Below are 27,154 nucleotides of genomic sequence, written 5' to 3'. Positions count from 1 at the left end.
CTGAGACTAGATCAACCCGCAAGATGTGCCAAAGAAGACAGGATATTTGCTTCATTTCCAGATTTCGAAGAATATTAAAGAAACATGAAAAATGTGGAGTCCTGCCCACTCGTCTCTTACAGGGTGCCTACAAGATGCTGCCTTCTAGGACAGCTATACAACAATTCAAGCAAATCACATTAATAGTTTTTATTACAATAAAGAAGATTGACAATACTTAACTTTGGATTTACAACGAGTTGTTGCAAGCGATGGGCGACATGCAAACAGTCAGTGTCCTCTGCTACATACAATGTTCATGCAAGTTTGTCGCACAGTTTGTAGATCACTAATTACGGCTATCGTAGTGCTCTCTTCTAAGGCGCAGTTTCACTAGTGTCCGTCTTCTGATGTCCCCGCGGCTGGCAGGAGCGGCTCCTGCCGTGGTGCGGTCCTAGTCAGCAGGCTATTGTCTGACGTCGTCCCACAGCCTTCTCTGCTCTTGCGTTCTTCATCTTCGTGCCGGCGCTTGTGGTTACGCCAGAACAAAAAACATGCAGTTCAGTAGTGAACACAGCACCTACGGAGGCAAGACTGAGAAATATTACAGAGACAACTACCGAAAGAGCCCCACGAGGAGACAAAGAAACGATGAATAATGTGCAACATCCATAGGACACTAACAAGGACGAATTCCACCTAAGATCACAATCAACAACGTCAAGAAGAGGAGGACTATTCCCTGATGCACAAAAGAAAGAAGAAAGCAGAGAGCAAGATCTGGTCACAAAATCAGCCAAAATAGAAACGAGAGGAGCAATCAATGAACTCACTGATCTGGTCCATTCTTTCCTTAAGGGCGCCCATCGTAAAAGACTAATAGCTGTGGGAAAGAAAATAAAACAAGCACTAGACACAATTTCCATGATAATTATCTTGGTAGAGGAAATAGTGAACCTGTCTGAGTAAAGCACAATGACTAGAAACAGAACAGAGACCTAAAAAGAACCTGTATCTGTAACAGTACCGGTGTCAGAAATGAAAGAGGAACTGCAAGATTTCCTAAAATCCAACATCACTGAAATCTTACTTCTAATCTAAACCCACCTCAGACAAACCGAGAAATGCAAGCTGAGAAACATGGCGGGATACCAAACAGACAGAATCAACGAAAGAGGAGGGATCACCATCTTTCTCAAAGAACACGTCAGATACCAGGATGAGAAATTACCACAATTACAAGAACGGGAAGCGACAACAGTCACGGTTTGGACCACCAAAGGGACATTAATCTTCATAGCAGCAAGGGACATTAACCTCCATAGCAGCATATTTAAGACGAAATGCACAGTTCGTTGCTCAGGATTTCAGAGACGTGTTTTATAAATATGGCGAAGTAAGTTTAGAAGACGATTTAAAAGCCAAGAACCCACTTTGGAAATAAACACGTACAAATGATATGTGGGAAAGTGGTAGAACTGGAGAAAGAACTGGGTACAATGATGTATGGCCGAGAGGAGCAGACCAACACAAAGACACCAAATGTCAGACGTAATGGACATTGTGATGATTAAGGGAGTGACTGCGACCCCGACCTGGTGACGATTAACGAATTGTCATCGGTTCACCAGCCGCTCGGAGACATACGAGTACATGGAGCAAGGACATTATCAATGTCACGCTCTAGACGAGAAAAGGACTGTGAGACATTTTTCAGATACATATATCACAGAGCGAGGTGGCGCAATGGTTAGCACACCTGACTCGCATTCAGGAGGACGACGGTTCAAACCCGCGACCGGACATCCTGATTTAGGTTTTCCGTGATTTCCCTAAATCGCCTAAGGTAAATGCCGGGATGGTTCCTGTGAAAGGGCACGGCCGACTTCCTTCCCCATCCTTCCCTAATCCAATTATAGAACAGTTACACAGAGGAACAGACTAAATGACCAAAAACGTGCGAAATCACAGGACGTAACACTTACTACAACAATGTATGATGGTCTACAGAATGAACCCTTCCCGTCGCTTCTCTACGAACTTAATTAACAAAAAAGATTTGATTCCATAAACTTTGGCAAGAATTCAGAGACCCTAGGGACAGAAGGCGGGTAAAGGTTAAAAGGATGAAGGCAAGATAAGTGGGAGAGTGAATTAATAACTTTCTAGTACAAACAAAAGAGGAATGATTGTTAGTCAAAGTATCACAGTCGCAAAAGCCGCCCAAGAACCTGCTTTCCTCCCAGCAAGAAGACACAACTGCTGTATTGACCAAGGAACAAATCTTCGCAGGTGTATACGAATACCGGAACATACTTCTCGACGAAGACCTCACAATACAAGAAAGTGAACGGGAAATCACACTCAACCAGATGGCGGAGAGATAAATAACTACAGACATCAATGAACAACGAAAACTTACTACACAATGTGAAGTAAGGACAACAATAAAAAGACTGAAAAGCTCCAAAGTACCGGGACCGGACAGGATAACAAAGACACACCTAAAAAGTCTACAAAGAAAACCAATGGGGTTCCTAAACAGAATTTATAGCAACTGTCCAGTGATCTGCTACTCAACAATAAGCCGGCTGTTAGCAAGTATCGTCTCTATTCCTAGGCCTAACAAGTACCTCTCACTAGCAGAAAATCATCGGCCAAGAAGCCTGAGCGGTTTACACAAAATGATCGGAAGATTAATGAAGGCGCGGATTCACGAACAATTTGGCTTCCAGCGGAAGGTTTCTGCGGAATGCCAACTATTTAGGCTTACAGGACACCTTATTAGTAACTTTAACACTTCCAAGTTATCAGTGACGGTGTTCCTCTAGGTCAGGAATGCGTGTAATGAGGTTCTACACGCCAACCTCATACAGCAGACACACAGTGCAACACAATTAAAGGATCACACTCTCGAAATCCTGTAATTGTCTCCGATTGCTACGCAGAAGTTTGTAATTTACCTCAAAGGTGCCTACAAACTTCGTACGTAATGTTGCAAAAGCGTAGCGCCCTGCAATGTTACCTTCGGCAAGGTATCGACACGTGCAAAAAAGGTCAGTGCTCGGGAGTTTATGTAAGGTGTAAGGTGGATTAATGACGTCACATTGGCACGATATTTGGTCACTATTCCGCCCAAGGCTCCCCACCCCCCTCGCACCCACATTTCACTCGTTTTTTCAACATCTCTGCGATGGAGGTCAGAACTGCGATGGTCTGCATTGAAATCACGCTGTTTTCTTGTGGGTGGCTGAGAAAAATATTTCAGACATACCACCACTCAGAATTCTCACGAAAAGGCTTCAAGGGGTAACATAGTTGGCGTCAATAAAACCACCCCTTCTCTTGGGGCGTTGATTCCCACACATTTCGCATTTCTCATTATGATAGGCTACAGAACGACGCTCTTGACAAAAATACTACTGACACCCCCCCCCCTCCCTAGACGGTTCAACCCTTCTCTAAGAACGTCGTGGGGCTCCATACACATTGAAAGTGATCACACACCTCTGGAGTGCAGTGTGACCACAATATTTGGTCTGGTATACAGGGTGGAACCACAATGGACCATTCAATACCATTCGAGAAAATCTGAACGTGATCCGCAGCAGCAAAGGGTGCTTATGCAATTTTCGGTCCTCCTATTTGATACGGGCAACGGCCTTGCCGCAGTGGATACACCGGTTCCTGTAAGATCACCGAAGTCAAGCGCTGTCGGGCGGGGATGGCACTCGGATGGGTGACCATCCAGGCCGCCATGCGTTGTTGCCATTTTTCGGGGTGCACTCAGCCTCGTGATGCCAATTGTGGAGCTACTCGACCGAATAGTGTCAGCTCCGGTCAAAGAAAACCATCAAAACGACCAGGAGAGCGGTGTGCTGACCACACGCCCCTCCTATTCGCATCCTCATCTGAGGATAACACGGCGGTCGGATGGTCCCGATGGGCCACTTGTGGTCTGAAGACGGAGTGCTATTTGATGCCCTCCTTTGACGTGATCACGAGGGGTGAGTGAAACAGTGACACATGCATGTGTAAAGCGGCAAAGGATCCCTCTAACAGACCCCAGTTTAGTAACATCCTCGGTGGTACCTGACAACCTTCATCGAGAATTTTAAAACAACCAGTAGTCCTAGGAGCCTACTAGCAGGCATCTGGGATCGGAGTGGTGTCAAAAGGCAGCCTGTCTGCAAAACAGCAAGGTTGTCTCAGTACAGGTACAGTTTTAAAATTCTCAATAAAAGTTAGCGCGTGACACCGAGTGTTTTACCGTAATGGAGTTCTTCGTGGGACTCTTCGTCGTTTTATTTACACGCATGTCCTCAGTGATCATGCACTAGGAGGGTGCGGAAGAGAAGGGCTAAAAATATTTAAGCACATTTTGATACTTTGTATCATGTTCAGATTTCGTCGAATGGTTTTGAAAGGTCCCTCCGAGTGGTTCCACCCTGTATACCAGACCAAAAGTTGCGGTCGCGCTACGCTACAAAGGGGTCAGATCATGTTCAGTGGGGTTATAAACCCACGATATTCGAAGAGAAGGGATGAATTGTACGGATTGTATCAGCAATTTCAAAGGTTGTCAAGAACCTCGTCCTGTTGCTCATCGCAGTGATAACTCGTTTCCGACCGCGAAATGTATGAGAATCAATGCCCCAATGAAGGAGTGGTTTCAAAATGGTTCAAATGGCTCTGAGCACTATGGTACTTAACATTTGAGGTCATCAGTCCCATAGAACTTAGAACTAATTAAACCTAACTAACCTAAGGACATCACACACATCCATGCCCGAGGCAGGATTCGAACCTGCAACCGTAGCAGTCGCGCACTTCCGGACTGAAGCGCCTCGAACCGCTCGGCCACAGCGGGAGTGGTTTCATTGGCAGCTTTTATGCCATCCCCTGAGGCATTTTCGTGTCGCTTCTGAGCGACGGTGTGTCTGAAATGCTATTCTTGGGCCACTCACAAGAAAGCCGCGTGATTTCAATGCTGGGCGTTGCGGTTGTGACCTCCATCGCAGAGACGTCAAGAGAAGGGTTGAAATGTAGGTAAGAAGGGCAGGAATACGCACAATTGTGACGGAATTTGGTGCTAATGTGACATGATTAACCCGCCTTACACCTCACATGAACTCCTGGACACTTGCCCTTTCTTGCATATGTCGACCGTCCGAAGGGTCGCCAAGCCTGAGGATGACGTCGCAGTACGCCACGCTTTAGCATTATTACAGAAGAAGGTACGAGGCGTGTTTTTTTAAAGTAAATACCGTTTTGAAATTAAAAAAAGACGTGCTAAGATATCTCAATAATTTTGTTTTTACATGAAAACCTGTACCTTAATCTACGCACTGACGCCATTACAGTCTGATTCTTCCTTGTTTACTTTGTGTACTGAGTGTTTAAGATGCCTACGATAATCGTGAGTCCCTCCGTCTATGAAATACGGGCTGTTATAAGATTTCTTAGTGCTAAAGGCCTAAAAGTGATCGATATTCATCGTGGGATCTGTGCAGTTTACGGAGACAACATTATGAGTGATGGAATGGTAAGAAAGTGGGTGAGAGCATTTAAAGACGGTCGCACAAATGTGCATGATGAACAACGGAGTGGGTGTCCTTCGGTCGTTAATGAAAGTTTGGTGCAGGAAGTGGACAATAAGGTGAGAGAAAACAGACGCTTTACGATTTCCTCCTTGCGGGATGACTTTCCTAATGTTTCTCGTAGTGTTTTCTATGGCATTGTGACCGAGCACTTGAATTACCGAAAATTGTGCACACGTTGGGTGCCGAAAATGTTGACGGATATGCACAAAACCAAACGTTTCGACAGTGCATTGACTTTCCTTGAGCGGTACCACAACGACGGTGATGATTTCTTAAGCCAAATTGTTCCGGGAGATGAAACATGGGTGGCCTACGTCACACCAGAATCAAAGCAACAGTCCATCGAAGTTGAGCATGGGCATCGTTTTGCTGCAAGACAATGCCCGTTCGCATGTGGCGAATCAGACTAAAGATCTCATCATATCTTTTCGATGGGAAACTGTAGATCACCCTCCGTACAGCCCCGATCTTGCGTCCAGTGACTACCATGTGTTCCTGCACTTGAAGAAACACCTGGGTGGTGAGCGTCTTTAAGACGATGACGAAGTCAAAACAGTGGTGAGGCAGTAGTTAACAAGTCAGGCGGCAGACTTCTATGAGGAGGGTATTCAAAAACTGGTGCAACGTTATGACAAGTGCCTCAATATTGACGGAAATTATGTAGAAAAGTAGATTAAGGTACAGGCTTTCATATAAAAATAAAATTATTGAGATATCTTAGCACGTCTTTTATTAATTTCAAAACGGTACTTACTTAAAAAACACGCCTCGTATTAGCCACCTTTGAGGCCAATTTTAAACTTCTGAGCTGCAGAGGGAGACAATTACCGGGTTTCAAGAAAGTGACGCTTTAGCTGTGTTGCGCAGTGTACATGAGCTGACTACAGTATGACTCTGCTACTTCAAGTTCATCCCCAGCTTTCTAAAGGACGGGAAAATGACAGTTAAAATCGAGGGACAAAGATCAGAAACAAAAAGACTTTGGACAGGGATACCAGAAGATTTTCTCTTAGCGCTGATGTTATACACAATTTACGTTAATGGCATGTCGACCATAAATAACAACAAACTGGCACAGTTCGCTAATGACGGTCTTCCTGACTTGTGGATATTATCATGCAGCAAATACAAACAGTTACCTGCTCAAACTTAATGGCTGAATAGCATGTGAACAAGGTTAAAATAAATTTTATAAACAACACAGTTGCATATTTCAGCAAGAAACGCCCTAACTTAGATCAAATATAAAGTCTCCAAGAACAGAACATCCCTCGGTGTCCAAAACATATCTGGGAGTAACTATGCAGATAGCTATTATTCCTTAACCACGTACAAGACCTCTGGCATAAGGCGTGATGAATGGCAAAGTAACTGCTCTCCACATTCCCCAAACACTGACATGCCTGCCCAAACTAAAGTGCAATTATACCGAGCTACTGTCTAGCGAAAAATATTATACTGTGGAACCTCCTGGGGTCTGGCCAGTGACACATACAGATGCGAAATACAAGTCGTGCAGAAGAAGTGACTCAGGTGGATCCTGTGAGAGCGCAAATACGCCAGCTTAATAGGTTTACTTGCAGATACCAACGTGGAAACTATAGACCAGACGATACGGAAGCGAAAATAGGAATTAAACTCAGCTGAATAAACAACAACATAGGGGCAGACTTACTGACCTCCTTGGCCTTCAAAAGTCTGTCTTGTGATAATAATAAGAGAACTGAAACCCTTACCCTGCCACGTAGAAACTATAGATCACGGAAGTTACTGGAGTTCGATCAACGGCAAAAGGGAAACACTGAGAACTGTCTTTCCTGCTTTGGGCTTCCAGCATTCGTTATGATCAATAGCAAAATGCTTCGGAAAGATGTTTATGAATTAGTTCAGTCAACAGCATGTGTTCGACATTATAACAACAGCTTGAGTTTCGACCTTCTTTTCACGAGCCATCAGAATCAGGTGAATGTGCTGGACAGGCCTGGACAACACTTCATCCTGAACTGTGGTAATGTCATGTTAACTCTCGTAACGTACCGGCGCCTCTCCAGCCGCTGCAATAACGCGACGCAAGGCGCCGCTTCATATAGTTAGGATTAAACTCGCCTGCGTTGGAGCCGGGCGGCGGCACGATCAAACAGTCACAGCAGCATCGCATCGAGGTCAGCTCACGCAGCCGGCAGAGAGCACCACCTGGAGAGACCGCGTAGCAACTTACCTGATATAATCCCGGAGCGGGGTGCATTCATCCCCATTCCGTCATGGTTTGCTCACGCACTTACTTCACTCCGCTCTCGGACTCTCCATATGTAATCCGATTCAGCCGCCTGATATTGTACACGGACTTTGTATGGAACTTCCAGACTGTTTTCTCATGAAGCTGAATTTTATGCTATCCGCGCACTTATTTGTCTGTGTCATTACAACATGAACGCTTTTGTATATCTTTGGGGTGAACTGGAGCGTTGGTCCCTTGTCAAGTCGATTCGCCTGAAAAGCAAGGAACTACTGCTCAGTGGCTTCAGAAAGAAACCGTTTCCCTCTTTACTTCAGTAATAACTTACTGGAAAACCTTACCTGGATCTCAAACGCTGTAATACTAGGAAAAGTACGCTATACTTAGATGGTTGGAATGTATGGAAATAGCAGCAGTTCGCGTCTAGAGACTTTTTGATCGTATAGGATGGCCCAAACCTTTACAGTTCAACTAGCGAACCGCCCCGGCTTCACAATATCCGCACTAAGTATCTACTGCAGGATGACTTGTCTGGTGTATCGGGAATAAATTATATACACAAACCTTCCCCGTGAATCAGTATAAAAATCCCACAGTAGTTCCTGAGGTTAGCTTTCACATATAGACATAAAAGCGAGGTGGGGGACTTTAATTTAGTAATATGTATAGATGAATGGAGGCGACGGCCTTGCCGCAGTGGATACACCGGTTGCCGTCAGATCACCGAAGTTATGCGCTGTCGGGGTGCACTCAGCCTCGTGATGCCAATTGGGAAGCTACTCGACCGAATAGTAGCGGCTCCGGTCAAGGAAAAACAATCATAACTACTGGGAGAGAGGTGTGCTGACCACAGGGCCCTCCTACCCGCATCCTCAGCTGAGGATGACACGGCGGTCGGATGGTCCGGATGGGCCACTGGTGGCCCGAAGACGGAGTGCTGCTAATAGATGAATGGATTATACAGTCGGTAAAGGAGAAGGAGGAGGAGGGGGAAGAAGAAGAAATTACTGTTTCACGTCCCGTAGACAACAAAGTCATTAGAGAAGGAGCGCAGGCTCGGATTAGGGAAGGATGGAGAAGAAAATCGACCGAGCCCTTTCAGATGAACCATTCCGGCATTTTCCCGAAGCGATTTACGGAAATCATGGAAAACCTAAATCTGCATGGCCGAACCCGGGTTTGAACTGTCGTCCTCCCGAATGCGAGTCCAGTGTGCTAACTAAAGCGGCATCTCGCTCGGTCACAATCGGTAAAGAGTATTTAATTAAGTATTTTGAAAAAATAACCAATATTCGGAAACTGCATATCTTCAACAACAAACAACTGCCAGTTGCATCGACGTTGGCGGCGCTATTCTGAATAAAAACGAATACACAATCGCACTTGTGGTGTGTTCTTTGGGGAGCTTACCATCGTTTCTAGCTCATGACTGGTTGTTGATGGTGGAACAACTATGGGACTCAACATCTGAAGTCATCAGTCCCCTAGAACTTAGAACTACTTAAACCTAACTAACCTAAGAACATCACACACATCCATGCCCGAGGCAGGATTCGAACCTGCGACCGTAGCAGTCGCACGGTTCCGGACTGAAGCGCCTAGAACCGCTCGGCCACCGCGACCGGCTACGACAATTCAGAACATTAATTAGGGACAGGCCGTACCCTGGTACGAAGTCACATAGGCTTAGACTTGTCATGTGACGCCTTACATGCTATTTTCGCGTCAGTTGTGACGATACGAAGATAAGGACAACAAAATACGTCGTCCCTGTGAAGAGAAAATCTCCGACCTGGCCAGGAATGGAACCCAGGCCCCATCGGTTAGCAGTCTGCCCCGCTGACCCTGCAGCTACCGGGGCAGAAGTTGGAGGTCTCTCATGTATGATGCAGGCAGATGTAGTGCCCAGAAAGCCGAATGAATGTACAAGAAAAATTTCCAGGTGAGGCGTCATTCTAAACAAAAGAAATCTATCGCCTTGCATAGAGATTTACGAGAAACTGGGTCGTTAAACCAAAAGAGGCGTGGCCACGTTATCGAAGTTTTCGCAGATGGTGTTGGCTCAAATGGCTCTGAGCACTATGGGACTTAACATCTGAGGCCATCAGTGCCCTAGAACTTAGAACTACTTAAACCTAACTAATCTAAGGACATCACACACACCTCCATGCCCGAGGCAGGATTTGAACCTGCGACCGTAGAAGACGCGCGGTTCCGGACTGCAGCGCCTAGAACCGCTCGGCCACCGCGGCCGGCGCAGATGGTGTTGGATCGCGTGGGAGAACAGCCTTCCACCAGCACCCGTCATCATGCCCCTGAAATGTAGACCACGAAGAATGTAGTGTAGAGAGAAGCGACGAAGCAGAAATTTCGCCCTCTATCATAAACAATGTGTGCAAGCAACGGGGAGAAATGGTTTTCAAACGACAGATCAGGTCTGTCGAAGACCTATCAAGCAATCTGCTGCAGTGGCGAACTTGCTGCAGTTTGTGTTGTTATGTGAGCTTAAGTTGCATCTATAAGGGTATTCATACTGGCAAACCGAGACACTGATATAAATGGAAAACTTAGCCGCGCGGGATTAGCCGAGCGGTCTGAGGCGCTGCGGTCATGGACTGTGCAGCTGGTCCCGGCGGAGGTTCGAGTCCTCCCTCGGGCATGGGTGTGTGTGCTTGTCCTTAGGATAATTTAGGTTAAGTAGTGTGTAAGCTTAGAGACTGATGACCTTAGAAGTTAAGTCCCATAAGATTTCACACACATTTGAACTTTTTTTTTTAACTTAATAATAAAATCCACATACAGTGTTTCATAGCGTTTCTACTGGGCAGTCCACATTTAGAATAGTTTCATCGCGAGGGTTTAGGTAACCACATAACTGCCTAAGCCCTGACGTAAAATGTTAATGTCTTAAGTCATTGTTGGTTGCGATATTCCACGGGACGGGTTCAGCCGTCCGTCGGAGAGGTTTTTCTTCCTCCATCCACATAGGTCCCTGTCCTTGCGGATATGTGGGAGTGGTGTCCTATGTGTAGTGTGTGAGTGTATAGTGTGGATGCGTGTATAGCATAATGTTGTGTTTGTGTAGTATGGTGATTAGAGAATGGAGAGAGTGAGACTCTTGCCGGAACGTAGCCAACTCCACTCGAATAGTATGAAGGGGACCACCGACTTCAACGTCCCCGAATCATCATCAACAGCGTCACATACCCTCACATCATAACACACTGGGGCAAGGTATGGAATTTAATTCAGGACGTTGGCGCGAAGATTTATGATCAGGAATTTTGCCCCACCATCTTTCCTCTCCTTGCTGGCAATATAGCGGCAGCGAAAATTTCATCCGTCACCAGGATTCGAGCCCCCTATCTCAGAGTCGAATGTCACCTCGGCTACAGCGGCTGATGATAAAGCTGTTATTTCGAAATCTACGCTGCACGAGTAGAAACGCTATCAACAGCCAGTAGACGCATTTTATTATTGAGTTTCCCGTAAGAAATATTGTTTAAGGCAATAAAAAAAAAACATTCATTCTGACCCTCTCTCATAGTATTCGTGGCAGAAATGTACTCGGAATTACGAATATGAACAGACTGCAGCTTCACAATTTATTAGTGACAAATGAAAATCTGTGCTGGGCCCGTCTTTCCACTTTACGTGAGCAGTCGCCTTAAGCACTTCGGCTATTCGAGCACGGCACCGGGACTGACTCAAATCTCCACATGTACTCAATGTCCACGTCCTGCACTCGCCGCAGTGGTTAGCACACTGGACTCGCATTCGGGAGGACGCGTCCAGCCATTCTGATTTAGGTTTTCCGTGATTTCCCTAAATCCCTACAGGCAAATGCCGGGATGGTTCCTTTGAAAGGGCACGGCCGACTTCCTTTCTCGCCCTTCCCTAATCCGATGAGATTGATGACCTCGCTGTTTGGTCTCTTCCCCCAAACCACCCAACCCAACCTAACCCTGCACTTGCACAACTACTGTGATTCCCAACAGGAAGAGACTTGATGATTATTGTCACGACCTCACTAAGCACTGCACACAGCACTACATGTCTCGAGGGGCCACGACAATAATAACAAAGTCTCTCCCTTTGCGGGAATCACAGCGGTTGTGCGAGTGCTGGACGGGGACACTAGTGACGTATGGAGTCTTGCGTCGGTTCTGGAGGTGCGCTCGGATAGCCGAAGTGGTGTGCTTGCAAACCTAGATACTGAACAAAAAAAGTGGTTAATGCAACCACTCGCGTAAAGTGGGAAATCTGGGCTAGAGTCCCGATCCGGCACAGATTTTCATTTGTCAAAAAAATGGCTCTGAGCACTATGGGACTTGACATCTATGGTCACCAGTCCCCTAGAACTTAGAACTACTTAAACCTAACTAACCTAAGGACATCACACACATCCATGCCCGAGGCAGGATTCGAACCTGCGACCGTAGCAGTCGCGCGGCTCCGGACTGAGCGCCTAGAACCACTAGACCACCGCGGCCGGCTTTTCATTTGTCAATAATAAATTCTGCAGCTGCAGTCTAACCGTACTCGCAATTCCGAATACATTTCTTCCATTTCATTTTGCTGTCGATCGATGCAGTGTCTGTTCCTCCAGACATATATGCATGTCTGAAGGATATTGCACTGTACACTGAATAACACAGAAATGCAAATAGTATAATAGTGTTCAGTTTAGGACCCTCTACCATTTGTGTAATTCTGACTTTAAGGATATGAGACCCCTGTATATGGTATGTGGCTCCGGAAAATGATCCTGAGTATTTCGTGGGCTGAAAAAGTAAAAAATAAAACAGGCTTGTAAAAATATAAAGCGAAAACTATCTTTGGAGGCCAAAGTACTGCATATGAAATTAAGGCACTTTGGGCGTATCATGAGTGCAGGAGACTCATCAGAAAAAGCTGTAATGCTCGGACGAACAAAAGGCCAAAGACGTAGAGGAGAATAACGATAGTGGCAACAAAGAAAGCACCGCAATGTCCCTGGAAGAAATGAGAACGGAAGCAACGTCCAGGAGGACATGGAGGGACATCGTTCATCATGTCACCAGGAGTCGGAGAAGACTTGATGGATAGTAATAAGTGTAGTAAAAGTGTACTGTACAACCCAGGATCAACCATCACAGCCGATGGGTGTTATATTAAAAGCTGCATACGCCGATTTTAGAAGTTTTAGTTTCATATAGAGTTTCTTATGAACATGATTTTGGGTATAGGAAAACAAATATCCAACAGGATCGCGAGTTCGAGTAAGAACGCAGACATTAGCCTGGATTTTGTGGATCCCCTTTGTCTGTGTAATGTTCTGTGTTGTCTACCAATGGTGACCAAGACAATGGTGCCCATTGTTTCAATGTCCATTATTGTGTAAGTTTAGTGCAAATGTAGCGAAATACTATTGAAAAACTGTTTGTTTTCACCGCCGAAATTGAGGAACTTTTACCGAATTAATTATCATATTTTTACTGCTTGAATTTAGAATATTGTAGAAATCTGGTCCAGTTATGGACAGCCAGCGACTGTGATACAAGTTAACGGCCCACCTAACACGGCGATGCTACAAATCTGCGCAAAGCTTCCCTTATAAAAGCCTGAGGAAATTATATATCTTCTCACGAACTTGGTGACAAGAGATGATCCGATTGTAGAAGCACAACTCTTAATTTATTGGGTTGTCTATACGGTGGGAATGAAACACCACCCTTTTTTCAGAGTCACAAATTACAAATGTCAATACAGTGCCCGTGTAGCCGCTTCAAAACATCAGTACAGCAATATTTCTGCTGTCGAGTGTTTTTGTGTAGACCGTGACGGAGTAACGAATCCTTGTAACGGCGTGCTCCATCACCAAATGGTGGGCAGGGGCACTACGAATGTAGTGTGTGAACATTAAGTTGGGAATGTGGGTCTCACTTGGAGCGTGCAAGGGATAAATCCCTGCAGTCGCACTACCCTCTGTGCCCTCGGTGGCTCAGATGGATAGAGCGTCTGCCATGTAAGTAGGAGATCCCGGGTTCGAGTCCCGATCGGGCAATCATTTTCAACTGTCCCTGTCTATGTATATCAATGCCAGTCGACAGATTATGGTCTTGATTTAATTATCATTTCATTGTAAGAGAGCTTCATCTTCATATAGTTAAGGCTACCCGGCTGGAAGCACACGCATTGCCAGAACTCTTAGGGGACTCGGTAAGGTTGTCTGACGTGAGTAATGAGTGTAAAGGGCAGGGCACTACGAATGTAGGGGGTGGGCATTAAGTTGGGAATGTGGGTCTCACGGGGAGCGTGCAAGGGATAAATCCCTGCAGTCGCACTATCCTCTGCGCCATCGGTGGCGCAGATGGATAGAGCGTCTGCCATATGTAAGCAGGAGATTCCGGGTTCGAGTCCCAGTCGGAGCACACATTTTCAACTGACCCCGTTGATGTATATCAACGCCTGTCAATAGCTCAGGGCCTTGATTTAATTATCATTTCAAAAATACACATGTGACACATCAGGCTTCCCCGCCGGATCACGTTGTGTAATTTTCACAATATTTCAACACCTCGACATCGTCAGGTGATTTCTGCTGGTGAAGCAGCATTAACGATGTTTAGTCGTTTCTCCAAGAAATAATAAAGAATACAGTGATAAGCCAAAACATTATGACCACTGCCCACCGCGAGGTTGGATGCCACCCGCTGACGCGGGCGACACGTGACGCGTAACAAAAGTATGTATGTGGAGCAGACACGGACGAGGGATCACCCTAGCAAAGATATGGGCTGCAAATGGGGAAACGTGTTGAAATAAACGACTTTGACAAAGGGCAGATTATTATTATTCAGAGCCTGTGAACGAGTATCTCGAAAACGGGGAAGCTCGTCGAATGTTCACGTGTTACTGTTGCGAGCAGCTACGGGAAGAGGTAGAAGGACGGTGAAACTACAACTAGGCGCTAAACAGTTGGACGTTCACGACTCTTCACAGAACGTGGGGTTCGGAGGCTTGTCTGCTATGTACAGTAGGACAGATTGTGACCTGTGGCATCTCTGCCGAAAGTGCACAGGGCTGGTGCACGCACAAGTGTTTGGAGCACACCGTTCATCGTACACTGTCGAACCTGGGGCTCCACAGCAGACCATCCCATCGTGTTCACATGTTGACCCAACGGCATCGTCAATTGCGATTGCAGTAGGCACGGGACCATCGGGATTCGACAGTCGATCAATGGAAACGTGTCGCTGTTCTGGTGAATCACAGTTTTGCTACACTAGATTGATGGTCGTTTCCACAAACGCCGTCATCGAGGTGACCGACGACTCGAAACGTGCATCTTGCCCCGCACACAGGCGGGAGGGAGCAGTTCAAATGGTTCAAATGGTTCTAAGCACTACGGGAATTAACTTCTGAGGTCATCAGTCCACTAGACTTAGAACTACTAAAACCTAACTAACCTAAAAACATCACATACATCCATGCCCGAGGCAGGATTCGAACCTGCGACCGTAGCAGCAGTGCGGTTCCAGACTGAAGCGCCTAGAACCGCTCGGTCACAAAGGCAGGCGGTGGTAGCAGTATTATGCTATGAGGGACATTCTCCTGCTTTTTCATGGTACGTGTGGTAGTAATCGAAAACATGCTGACAGCTGCGAATCGCCTGCAGCCCTTCATGCTTGATGTGTTCCCCGACGGCGATGTCATCTTTCAGCAGTATAGTTGTCCGTGTCTCGGAGCCAGAACCGTGCTGCGGTGCTTTGAGAAGCATTGTAGTGGGTTGGGTTGGGTTATCTGGGGGAAGAGACCAAACTGCGAGGTCATCGGTCTCATCGGGTTAGGGTAGGACGGGGAAGGAAGTCGGCCATGCCCTTCCAAAGGAAACATCCCGGCATTTGCCTGGAACTATTTAGGGAAATCACGGAAAACCTAAATCAAAATTGACGGACGCGGGATTGAACCGTCGTCCTCCCGAATGTGTGAGCATTGTAGTGAACTCACGTTGATGTCTCGGCCACCAAATTCGCCTGATGTAAATCGTATGGAACACATGTGGGTCGCTATCGGGCGCAATAACCGCATACGCAAATCAGTGAACCTTTGTTTACACAAATTACGTGACCTGTGCGTAGCCATCTAATGCCACATACCTCCAAAAACCTACCAACGAACGGTCGGATATTTGATACGCAGAATCAGTGACTTATTTCTTTCCAAAGATGGACAAACAAGCTATTAAGCAGGTGGTCATAATGTTTTGGCTCATCAGTGTATACACAAAGTGATCCGGAGGCAGCTCCCGAGCCGGCCACTGTGACGGAGCGGTTCTTGTCGCTTCAGTCCGGAATCGCACTGCTGCTACGGTCGCAGGTTCGAATCCAGCCTCGGGCATGGATGTGTGTGATGTTCTTAGGTTAGTTAGGTTTCAGTAGTTCTAAGTCTATGGGATGTTAAGTCTCATAGTGCCTAGAGCCATTTGAACCATTTGAGCAGGGCCGAGAGCCATACAATGTGTCCCACTTACCTTGATTATCCCAAGTAACTTTTCGTCCAGAATCAAAATAAAAAATGTATCAATCAGATGTTGTTTAGCTACCAACATATTAGCGTTTCTTGTAATTTGGTTCGTTACAAAGGTATGAAGACCAGAGTGTCTTCTTTGAATAACCGTATTTTTCTTATCCGGCAGTCCATTGCCTCTTCTCAAGACCTCTTCAGGAACGTATCAAAGTTGCCGTCCACGTACGAACCATGTTACTAAAAACGCAGCATACAACTGACTCACTCATCTGCAGGTACCTCAGGTAACAAAGCTCGTCCACTTGCTGGGGTTGACAGTAAACAAATAGTACACAACATATCGAAGTACTACGTTATTGTACTACATGCACCGGTATTGTACATAAAACATTGTTGCCATTACTGTTCTCTTAACTGATATTCTCCACAGACGAGAAGCATTACTACCTTCCCTTAGATGATGTCTGCCCTTGTGAGGCAAACGGAGGAGCTACTTGATTGAGAAGTAGCGACTCAGGGCTCGGAAACTGACATACGGCCGGGAGAGCGGTGTACTGGCCACATGCCCCTCCATATCCGCATCCAGTGACGCCTGTGGGGTAAAGATGACACGGCGGCCGTTCGGTGCCTTTGCGCCTTCGTGGCCTGTTCGGGAGGAGTTTAGTTTAGCTTTTAGCTTAGTTGATGCAACAGTACTGACACAGACTTTCAACTGAAGAGGGCTGACTGAATGAACGATGCACAGTTTCCTTGTGTTTCCCCATGTTTACTATGAATTTTTACTTGAATGGTACCCTGTGATTTGTTTTTCAACAGGTCTTATGGAGAGGAAACGGATTACCGAATAAAAAAATATAGAGTGGTACTCAAAAGAGGCGTGTTGTTGTTCATATCTTCGGAACAAACAAAGTTACACAAAGGGCAATCACGCTGGTTAATGTAGACCTGTACTTCCACAGTTTTCGTAAATACGACCGAGTATTCGCAATGCTGTATCTTGCGATTCAAATACAGTAAGCTCTCGATTATCCGCGGGGGGTGGGGGAGGGGGGGTGGGTTACCTGCTTTGCGGATTATTTGCGGCCCGTTTCTCCCACTTTTCTCCTGTTGAAAACTTTTTCTTTAACCCGGGAGTGGTCGCGATTGAGGGGTAATCTCATGTTATAACAAAGAGTGTAGTAAACAATGCCCTGCTGCAAGCACTAGACTGTAAATGTTGCAGAAGGTAGTCACTGGTTTCTGCTACTGCCAAACAACGTCTGAAAAACGAAAACGTGTTGTGTTAACGGTACACCCGAAACTGGAAATAATACTCAAACTCGAAGAAGGCAGTATTCGTACGCTGAACCTGGCATTCATTTACGAGGACTACTGAAAAGCAATGCCTCTGAATTTTTTCATGAGGAAACTCTTTAAGCATTTAAAATAAAATAAACAATATTTATATTACAGATCTTTATTTTTTATGCCTACATATTTGCAGTCCTCTGCTGCTTGAGCGTTCTGAATGGTAGCATATAACATGGCGGTGTGTAACGTAAATGTCCGCAGCTCGTGGTCGTGCGGTAGCGTTCTCGCTTCCCACGCCCGGGTTCGATTCCCGGCGGGGTCAGCTATTTTCTCTGCCTCGTGATGACTGGGTGTTGTGTGCTGTCCTTAGGTTAGTTAGGTTTAAGTAGTTCTAAGTTCTAGGGGACTGATGACCATAGATGTTAAGTCCCATAGTGCTCAGAGCCATTTGAACCATTTGATTTTTTGTAACGTAAATACGAGGGTTGGAACTTCAATAGTGACAACTATCTATTTACAGCTCGTACAAAATAGATACGTGTTTCAAAGTTTTGCTGACCTCTAAGTAGTCACCATCATTGCGTATAACCCATTGCCAGCGATGTGGAAGTCGTAGGATACTCTTAGGAGTGCCAGTGGTGTTGACAGTTCGAGCAGCGCGGCCTATTGCCCGACGAATTTTTAGCAGTTCTGAAGCGAATGCCGTGAAGTGTTTCCTTCAGTTTAAAAATCGAGTTGAAATTACGAGGGCTTAAGTCAGGGAAGTGCTGTAGGTGGTACAGCAGTTAGCGCCTCAATCAGTCAAACATTTTTGGAACACAACCTACGACCAGCTTAGAGACAGAAGTGATGACACTTTCTGCAGGACCTGACCATCATTTTACAGGACAGTGCTCAAACACGTACAGTGCAAGCTGTTACTGATTTGTTTGACTGATGGGGCTGCTAAGTGCTACACCACCTACTGCACTCCACTGGCTTAAGTCCTCGTGAGTTCAACTCGATTTCTAAACTGAAGGAAACACTTCACGGCATTCCCTTCAGAACTGCTACAAATTCGTCGGGCTATAGACCGCGCCGCTCGAAATGTTAACATAACTGGCACTGCTAAGAGTATCCTACGACTTCCACATCGCTGGCAACGGGTTATACACAATGCTGGTGACTACTTTGAACGTCAGTAAAACTTTGAAACCCGTATCTATTTTGTACGAGCTGTAAATAAATAGTTGCCACTATTAAAGTTCCAACCCTCGTATGACGGTGCGCGAGAAGCAGCGTCCTATAATCGAGTTTGGAATTCGGAGGCTTCGTCCAAACACGTAGCACCCTTTCCTTCAGCATGACAATGCCAGACCACACACGAGCGCTGCGACATCTGCAACAATCCGACGTCTTGGGTTCACTGTCATCCATCTTTCACGATACAATCGCGACTTGGCCCCATCCGATTTTCATCTGTTTCCAAAATCTAAAGAACGCCTTCGAGGACTTCACTTTGATAGTTATGAAGCGGTGCAAGCAGAGGTGAGGTTGTGACTCCGTCAGCAAAGTCAAACATTCTACAGTGACGGTATCAACAAAGTGGTCTGTCGTTGTGAGAAATGTCTTGGTCACCGGGGTAGCTACAATGAGAAATTAATACATAGACATGAGGAACAAAGATGTAGAATATTAATAACGTTTGTTTTATTTACACTACTAACCATTAAAATTCCTACACCACGAAGATGACGTGCTACAGACGCGAAATTTAACCGACAGGAAGAAGATGATGTGATATGCAAATGATTAGCTTTTCAGACCATTCACACAAGGTTGGAGCCGGTGGCGACACCTACAACATGCTTACATTAGGAAAGTTTCCAACCGATTTCTCATACACAAACAGCAGTTGACCGGCGTTGCCTGGTGAAACGTTCTTGTGATGCCTCGTGTAAGGAGGAGAAATGCATACCATCACGTTTCCGACTTTGATAAAGGTCGGATTGGAGCCTATCGCGATTGCGGTTTATCGTATCGCGACATTGCTGTTCGCGTTGGTCGAGACCCAATGACTGTTAGCAGAATATGGAATCGGTGGGTTCAGGAGGGTAATACGGAACGCCGTGCTGGATCCCAACGGCCTCTTATCACTAGCAGTCGAGATGACAGGCATCTTATCCGCATGGCTGTAACGGATCGTGCAGCCACGTCTCGATCCCTGAGCAAACAGATGGGGACGTTTGCAAGACAACAACCATCTGCACAAACAGTTCGGCGACGTTTGCAGCAGCGTGGACTATCAGCTCGAAGGCCGTGGCTGCGGTTACCCTTGACGCTAAATCACAGACAGGAGCGCCTGCGATGGTGTACTCAACGACGAACCTGGGTGCACGAATGGCAAAACTTCATTTTTTCGGATGAATCCAGGTTCTGTTTACAGCATCATGATGGTCGCATCCGTGTATGGCGGCATCGCGGTGAACGCACATTGGAAGCGTGTATTCGTCGTCGCCATACTGGCGTATCACCCGGCGTGATGGTACGGGGTGTCATTGGTTACACGTCTCGGTCACCTCTTGTTCGCATTGACGGCACTTTGAACAGTGGACGTTACATTACAGATGTGTTACGACCCGTGGCTCTACCCTTCATTCGATCCCTGCGAGACCCTACATTTCAGCAGGATAATGCACGACCGCATGTTGCAGGCCCTGTACGGGCCTTTCTGGATACAGAAAATGTTCGACTGCTGCCCTGGCCAGCATATTCTCCAGATCCCTCACCAATTGAAAATGTCTGGTCAATGGTGGCCGAGCAATTGGCTCGTCACAGTCACTACTCTTGATGAACTGTGGTATCGTGTTGAAGCTGCATGGGCAGCTGTACCTGTACACGCCATCCAAGCTCAGTTTGACTCAATGCCCAGGCGTATCAAGGCCGTTATTACGGCCAGAGGTGGTTGTTCTGGGTACTGATTTCTCTGGATGTATGCACCCAAATTGCGTGAAAATGTAATCACATGTCAGTTCTAGTATAATATATTTGTCCAATGAATACCCGTTTATCATCTACATTTCTTCTTGGTGTAGCAATTTTAATGGCCTGTGATGTAAAAATCTTAAAGAGTTTCCACACAAAAAATTCGGAGACATTCTTTTCAGCACGCCCGCTGACAGTACAGGTGTAGCTACTATCCATGGTATTCGGAAAAACAAAGACAAAATAATTCAGTTTGCTAGCTTCATCTAAAGGTTTGTCAAAGCGAAAGGCTGTGAAAACATCTGCATACGTAGAATTAGATAAAGTCATGTTATAATGGTTTCGGCAGAAAAGAGCAGGGAGCACACAATTATCTGGCCCAATATTCCCCAAACAGGCCCAGATTTTCTTCAAAAGCTTGAGGAGTAAGGAGATTTTAATACATCCTTCGGCTGGTTAACAAGATCTGAACAGCACCATGGTATCTGGGAGACTGCCGTCAGAAAAGCTGAGTGGGGCTTCTTCTGAATTTTTTAATCATTTCCAAGAGTTTACTGCACTAGAAAATACAGAACTGGAGCAAATAAACAATGCGGGTGAAACAGTGTTGATTTGGAAGTGTTTACCAGCAAAGACTTCAGCTTTGGAGACAGAACGTGGTGCGCCTAGCTATAAATCAAGCAAGGAAAGGATAACTGTGTTGTGTTGCGCTAATGGTATGCGATCACATTTAGTTAAGCTTGGTCTAATACGTTAAGCTAAGCAACTGCGCTGTTTCAAAGGAAATGAAAATCTTACCTGTCCATTATTTTGAGCAGAAAGGCGCCTAGATGCCTAGATGGACCGCACAATATTTCAAACATGGTTCCGTAATTGCTTTCTGCCAAAGGTGCGAGAACATTTAATGCTGAAAGCTCTACCGCAAGGGCCGTATTGTTACTGGGCAATGAACCACAGCATCCGGAAGAAAATGTTATGAATTCAGATGACTGGACGATATTTGTAAAATATTAGTCCCTAATGTGACAGCCTGGGGATCATGGTGTCATTGCTGCCACGGAGAAAATTTGTAGAGGAAGTCTGCTACAAAACTAATTGATGAGGGCAGAAATCTTCAAATATTTTGGAACCAATTAATTACGCTAGACGCCATTTATAAAGTGCAGAAGGCAGAAGCCAAGTTCTGGAAAAACGTGAATCCTAAAGTAGATGAAACCAGTAATTCCAATGACGAACAAGATTACTCATCAGTAACGTTATCTGCTGTTTTGAACAGTACTCCACGGTGTGAACTCTCGACAAAGAAAATATTTCTGAATGGTTTGACGTCGACCGCATGGAGCCTGAGCATGAAGTGTTGAGTGACAATGCTATTGTTCAGCGAGTACAAGGGAAATCCGAAGTGGTCAATGACAGTGACTTAGACGACAACATTTCTCTAATTCCAGAAACAGTAATCAGTCACGTATCAGCACTTCAATGGGTCGAAGGCTTAGTGGAGTATCTGGAACAGCACGAAGATTTTCCTCTTACTGACAGGTTGATGACGTGTAAAATTCGTAGTGCGATATGTAAAACACAAGCAACGCCACTGAGACAGAAATCAAGTCAAGACTATTTTGTTTCAAAGTAGTGTAATGAAAAGTGAAATTGGATTGTACTGTATTCTGTGTAAATATCGCATTTTCACGCATACTATAATAATTAAAGAAGAAATTATTACAACCTTAGTTAAGTGATTTTAATTTTGACACTGTAATTAATTTTTGTTTTTGAATGATACTAAAACATTATTTTGTACCTTAATTGCAGATTATCGCGTAATTCGATTATCTGCAGTTTTCAAGTTTCCAGTTATCGCGGATAGGGCAGACTTCATTCTATTTCTGCTCATGCGCCTCGAGGTTTGTATTTAATTCATAATACGGCACAAACATAATATCATAAGGTAGTCAGACTCGTAAATAGGTGAATGTTTTACACAATTTTTATTTGTTTCTGGAAGAGAAGTCATTTTAGGTGATCAAGAAAATGGGACACCCCGTATTCAAAATATAAACAAATTAAATTCCATAACCATGCGCCCAGCTGCAATCTCACGCAAGACCCCTTAGTTATTGACAGCTCTGATTTTGTGCTGGGAATTCCTACTAGCGGTAAGTGACCACAGATAAACCTCTGTATGTGAGGTGAAACGATTCATTTTACATTCACATTACATATTCACATGTAAATATGGCTACGTGTCGACCATTTACGTAACTATGTTAGTAATTCCTACCCTCCACCTTTTACACATTACAATAATAGAAATTCTTCTACGGAAAAGAAAGAATTGTCAACGACAAACTTTTTCAGTTTGTTTTCAGATTTTACTTAGCTGTATGTCAGACATTTTCTGTCATTGGGAAAGTGATATAAATTTTTTGCGGCGACATTGTGCACACCTTTTTGTTTTAAAGACTACCTTAACGAGGAGTAATGAATGTCATTTTTTCCTTCTGATATTGTAATTGTGTACATCATTGTTCCTTTTGAACTGCAGTGGATTATTTACAACAAGCTTCATGAGGGAAAAAACATTGTGAAGCAGCAATCCAAATGCCTAATTCCTTAAAAAATGTCTACGAGATGGGCGTAGGTGATCACCATATATTGTTCTTACAACAAGTTTTTGAGCTATGAAAATTTCTTTCTTAAAGGTAAATTACGCAAGAGCATACCCCATATTGAATGAAACTAGACAAAATATGTCATCTTACTTATTTCTCTCTCCTCAAGATTTACAAATTGTGGCTGAACCAAGTTGTTCTGTAAATCCAAGATGTGTTTTTTCCGGTTTAATTTCTTAGCAATACGAACACTTAAAAATTTTAAAGTTTCCATTCTGATTCTTTCCTCGCGATGTGTTACACTTATCGTTGGTGTAGGACCTTTACATGTGAAGAAATTAATATGCTGTGTTTTTTTAATTAATAATGAGACCATTCACAGTAAACCACTCAATTGCACATTTAACAATATTTTTTACCATTTCTTCTGTCACTGTATGACTGTTTGGATTGATTACAATACCAGTGTCATCCGCAAAAAGAACTAATTTTGCTTGTTGTATATTGGACGGAAGGTCGTGCTACGTACCAGCCATTTTTTGTAAACACAACGAAGTATTCGAAATGCACTCAATCACCTTTCGTATATTTATGTAAATACGTTGCAAATTATTACTCAGAGTGAACTGAATTTGAGCAGTAACCAGCTACCGTGTGTCTTTTCTTTTCGAGCCGATTTGAGTCATCTCTAGGTGGAAAGACTTCCAAGAATTAATAAACGTAGGTTTTGGTACATGGCATGTATCTCTTGTTTGCTATTCTCAAATGAGATACGCCACAAATATGGTATTAAGAAATAGGAACTCGACTTCTATTTTACGTCAAGCACATAAATGATTTCTTGAACGTCTCATCATGTATAAGTGCGTATAAATACATGTGATGGGTTCACCGTTTACGGAAATCACAGGAAAAAACACGACATCGATGAAAATTAAGGTATAGCATAAAGCAAAAATTTCTACGACAACCTAAGAAAATACAAATTAACCAAACAGGTCACAAATCGAAAACAAGAGAATAAAGGAAATCAAAGGAAAATGTGTTTAGTTGTTGCTCTGCTTCACTTTGTCCTTATTGTTCCAATTGTTACAGATATTTAAAAATATTTTTCCACAAAGAAAAAATTACTAATAAATGTGGTTTATTACTTTTTAGTCTAAGGACTACTATAGTTTTAAATACACCGCCGTCATTTTGCGATTAGTCTACAGTTACAAAAAATATTAATTGTAAAATGTTAAGACGGTGTATGAAAATCACTTTTTGCGAGAATCATAGAACCCTATACAAACATGTTAAGCTCCTACTAATAGATAACACATGGCTGTGTTATAAAACAGAAAAGAGCTTTGCTTCTCTGCATTGTAATTACCTTAAATAAATCGAAGCACAATATAGTAAATACTTTTCAAATAGTTTCAGCGATTAAATTACAATAAAAAACTATTACTATTGGCTTTGAGGTTAAGCCTGTGACTTTAAAACAATGTTATTCTATTTACTTTAATCATTACGTCATCCGAGGATCCTCAGTCAAACAATAGTATTTATATATCTAAGTTTAGCTGATTACCTTTTTTATAGAAATACTGATTTTTAATATATTACGTCAGTACAAAATATTAAGGCAAACAATTACCATTCTCGAAAGCTGGTACGTATATTACACATTTTACACTTTAATTAGGAACGGAATTCCTTGTGCCTTCCGCACAAACGTTGAAAAAATGTGAAATGTACGTATAGCCTACCTCAATTGTAGTGTGGCCATATTTTTGAGCGATATGTTGCCAATAAAGATAGAGAAATTTTATCCGTAATTCGTATGGAACTAATTTTCGTGAAAAGCTATATTTGTTTCGATACGTTGATGTGACATAACACAACAGGGATGTAACATTTCGCACACGCAAGAAATATATATAAATTCCGGAGTGCGAGCGACACAGGCTGTTATCCAGACGATGTGACATGAAAAACCTTGCAACGCGTTGTGGATAACACAGATAATATCAGCGATGGAAAACAGTAACTTTTGCATGTAAATACCTCCATCGTGTCTATTGAGTACATCTGCCAATGCCCAGAATGCAACGAAGCAAAAGCCACATCTATCCGTTCTTTTGAGGTTGCGCCCTATCGACAGTTCTAGATGATATGTAAAGTACATGAAAAATAATAATTATCTGATAACTCAGTTCTTACGAACTACACGAGCAGCACGATTTCAACCTTTTCTTCCATATCAGCTATCGTGTCATATATCTGCCCCCGTTTAATTATGCCACAAAGTGCACTACAACCAACTGTAGCCAGTATGGATAAGTAGTTGTTCACTTAGCGATCTTTCTGCAGAGATAACGCACACACACACACACACATACACACACACACACACACACACACACACACTTACATACATACAAACGTAAATCGCTAGAGGGGGAAAATCTCGAATTAAAGAGAAGAAAAACATATTAAGCACAAACCAAACGATACTGCGCCGTGGCACACTGTTTTAACTCTAAAATCGGTCATTTCACTCGCAGACGTTGTTTTCTGTGCGCCTTTACTCGGAAACGTGAGCGCAGTCGGCCTGCGCTAATGCCAGGTTGGAGCTTTGACCTTCTGCCGGCAGCCGGTTCGCTTCCATGATGGTTAGTGTCAGCCATGACCGCATTAGCAGCTCCATTGGCGGACGAGCGTTGGCTCCGCCTACAGCCGCCCCACCTCCTCGCCACGCCCCCTCCCGTAAATACACACCATGAAAACACTCCCTTCTCCTCGCGCAATGTCTGATTAGCTCTCGCGTAGCACCGCGTAATATGCCGTCCGAATTATGGTTCTTTTGTCGACTGCAAGCAGCCAACTGGCTAAAGCGCTGCTCCTGTATCTCCCCTCACTCACTCACTCACTCACACACACACACACACACACACACACACACTGTATTCCCCTGATCTCAGAACAAACACGATCTTTTACTGACGTAGACAGGTTTCGCGAATACGTTAGTACAGTGCAATAAACAGCACCTGTCAGCTACGTTGCCTACAGAGAAGCATTCATGACAATTCTTGTTTGTATGAGGTTTATCAAGCGCATTCTTTGTTTCTTCTCAGAATGATATAAACGAACGTCTTTGTCAGTACATTATAAAGAACGCTACTTTCAAATTTTTTTATGAGTACATCATTCAACAACAATTTATATCCTTGTGAGTATGTAAGTAAACGTTTGTGGACAGAAAAACAAGCTACCCCAACATTAATTGTGCTGACAGTATTAAACAATGCCACATTAACAAGGTTTTGCTTCTTCAATCTGTTGAGTCTGCATCAAGTACTTAGTAAAGCGCGCCTTTAAATTGTGATGAGGGTTAGTGGATTCCCAGTTTCCTGGCTCGCATCTAGCCTAAAATTGCAGAACTCCGTTCTTTGCTTTAGACGAAGGTGCAAAATGTTTTAGTCATTCTTCGTTTGTTGTCGTTATGCATACAGCCAAAAGTATTTTTTTTTTTTTTTTACGGTATTGGCTACAAACTTCACGAACGAGTAGCCTAAACTTGCTGTTATATGAACGGAAGCATAATAAAAACCGGGCAGTGAATTTTAATGGATTAGCCTACTCTAAGAGTGTTCCTTGTAAGACAGCGTGGAACGAAAACAGGCCGAATATGCTACTAGATAATACGTATTATATGCTGTGGAATGTGCTCACATCTCTGAAATTTACTCTATACTCTAAGAAACCGGAATGAACAAATGAAAAGCAGAATTTGAATGACTGTACTATGAAACAATGTTGCAACAACGTGTCGATATTTTGTCGGACTTCGTCTAGCAACGTTTGTGCGGAACGCACAAGGAATTTCATTCCTAACGAAAGTGTAAAATCTGTAATATTCGTACCAGCTTCCAAGAATCGTAATTATTTCCTTAATATTTTGTATTGAC

The 27,154-nt window shown here is 44.1% G+C and overlaps 1 long non-coding RNA gene and 1 pseudogene across 1 annotated transcript; one reads left to right on the top strand and one right to left on the bottom strand.

Moving 5' to 3' along the window:
• Nucleotides 1-414: 414 nt before the first annotated feature.
• On the bottom strand, nt 415-25,765 carry LOC126471516 (uncharacterized). Its single transcript, XR_007586329.1, has 3 exons — nt 25,688-25,765; nt 9,982-10,133; nt 415-507 (listed from the first exon to the last, which is right to left on the bottom strand). It is a non-coding gene; the product is annotated as an uncharacterized LOC126471516 (long non-coding RNA).
• LOC126471748 (5S ribosomal RNA) lies at nt 3,633-3,750 on the top strand (annotated as a pseudogene).
• Nucleotides 25,766-27,154: the final 1,389 nt, after the last annotated feature.

Source organism: Schistocerca serialis, chromosome 3 (assembly GCF_023864345.2).
Source record: "Schistocerca serialis cubense isolate TAMUIC-IGC-003099 chromosome 3, iqSchSeri2.2, whole genome shotgun sequence".
Taxonomy (NCBI): domain Eukaryota; kingdom Metazoa; phylum Arthropoda; class Insecta; order Orthoptera; family Acrididae; genus Schistocerca; species Schistocerca serialis.
Note: the sequence above shows the minus strand (reverse complement) of the source record. Positions and strands in the feature narration are given on the sequence as shown.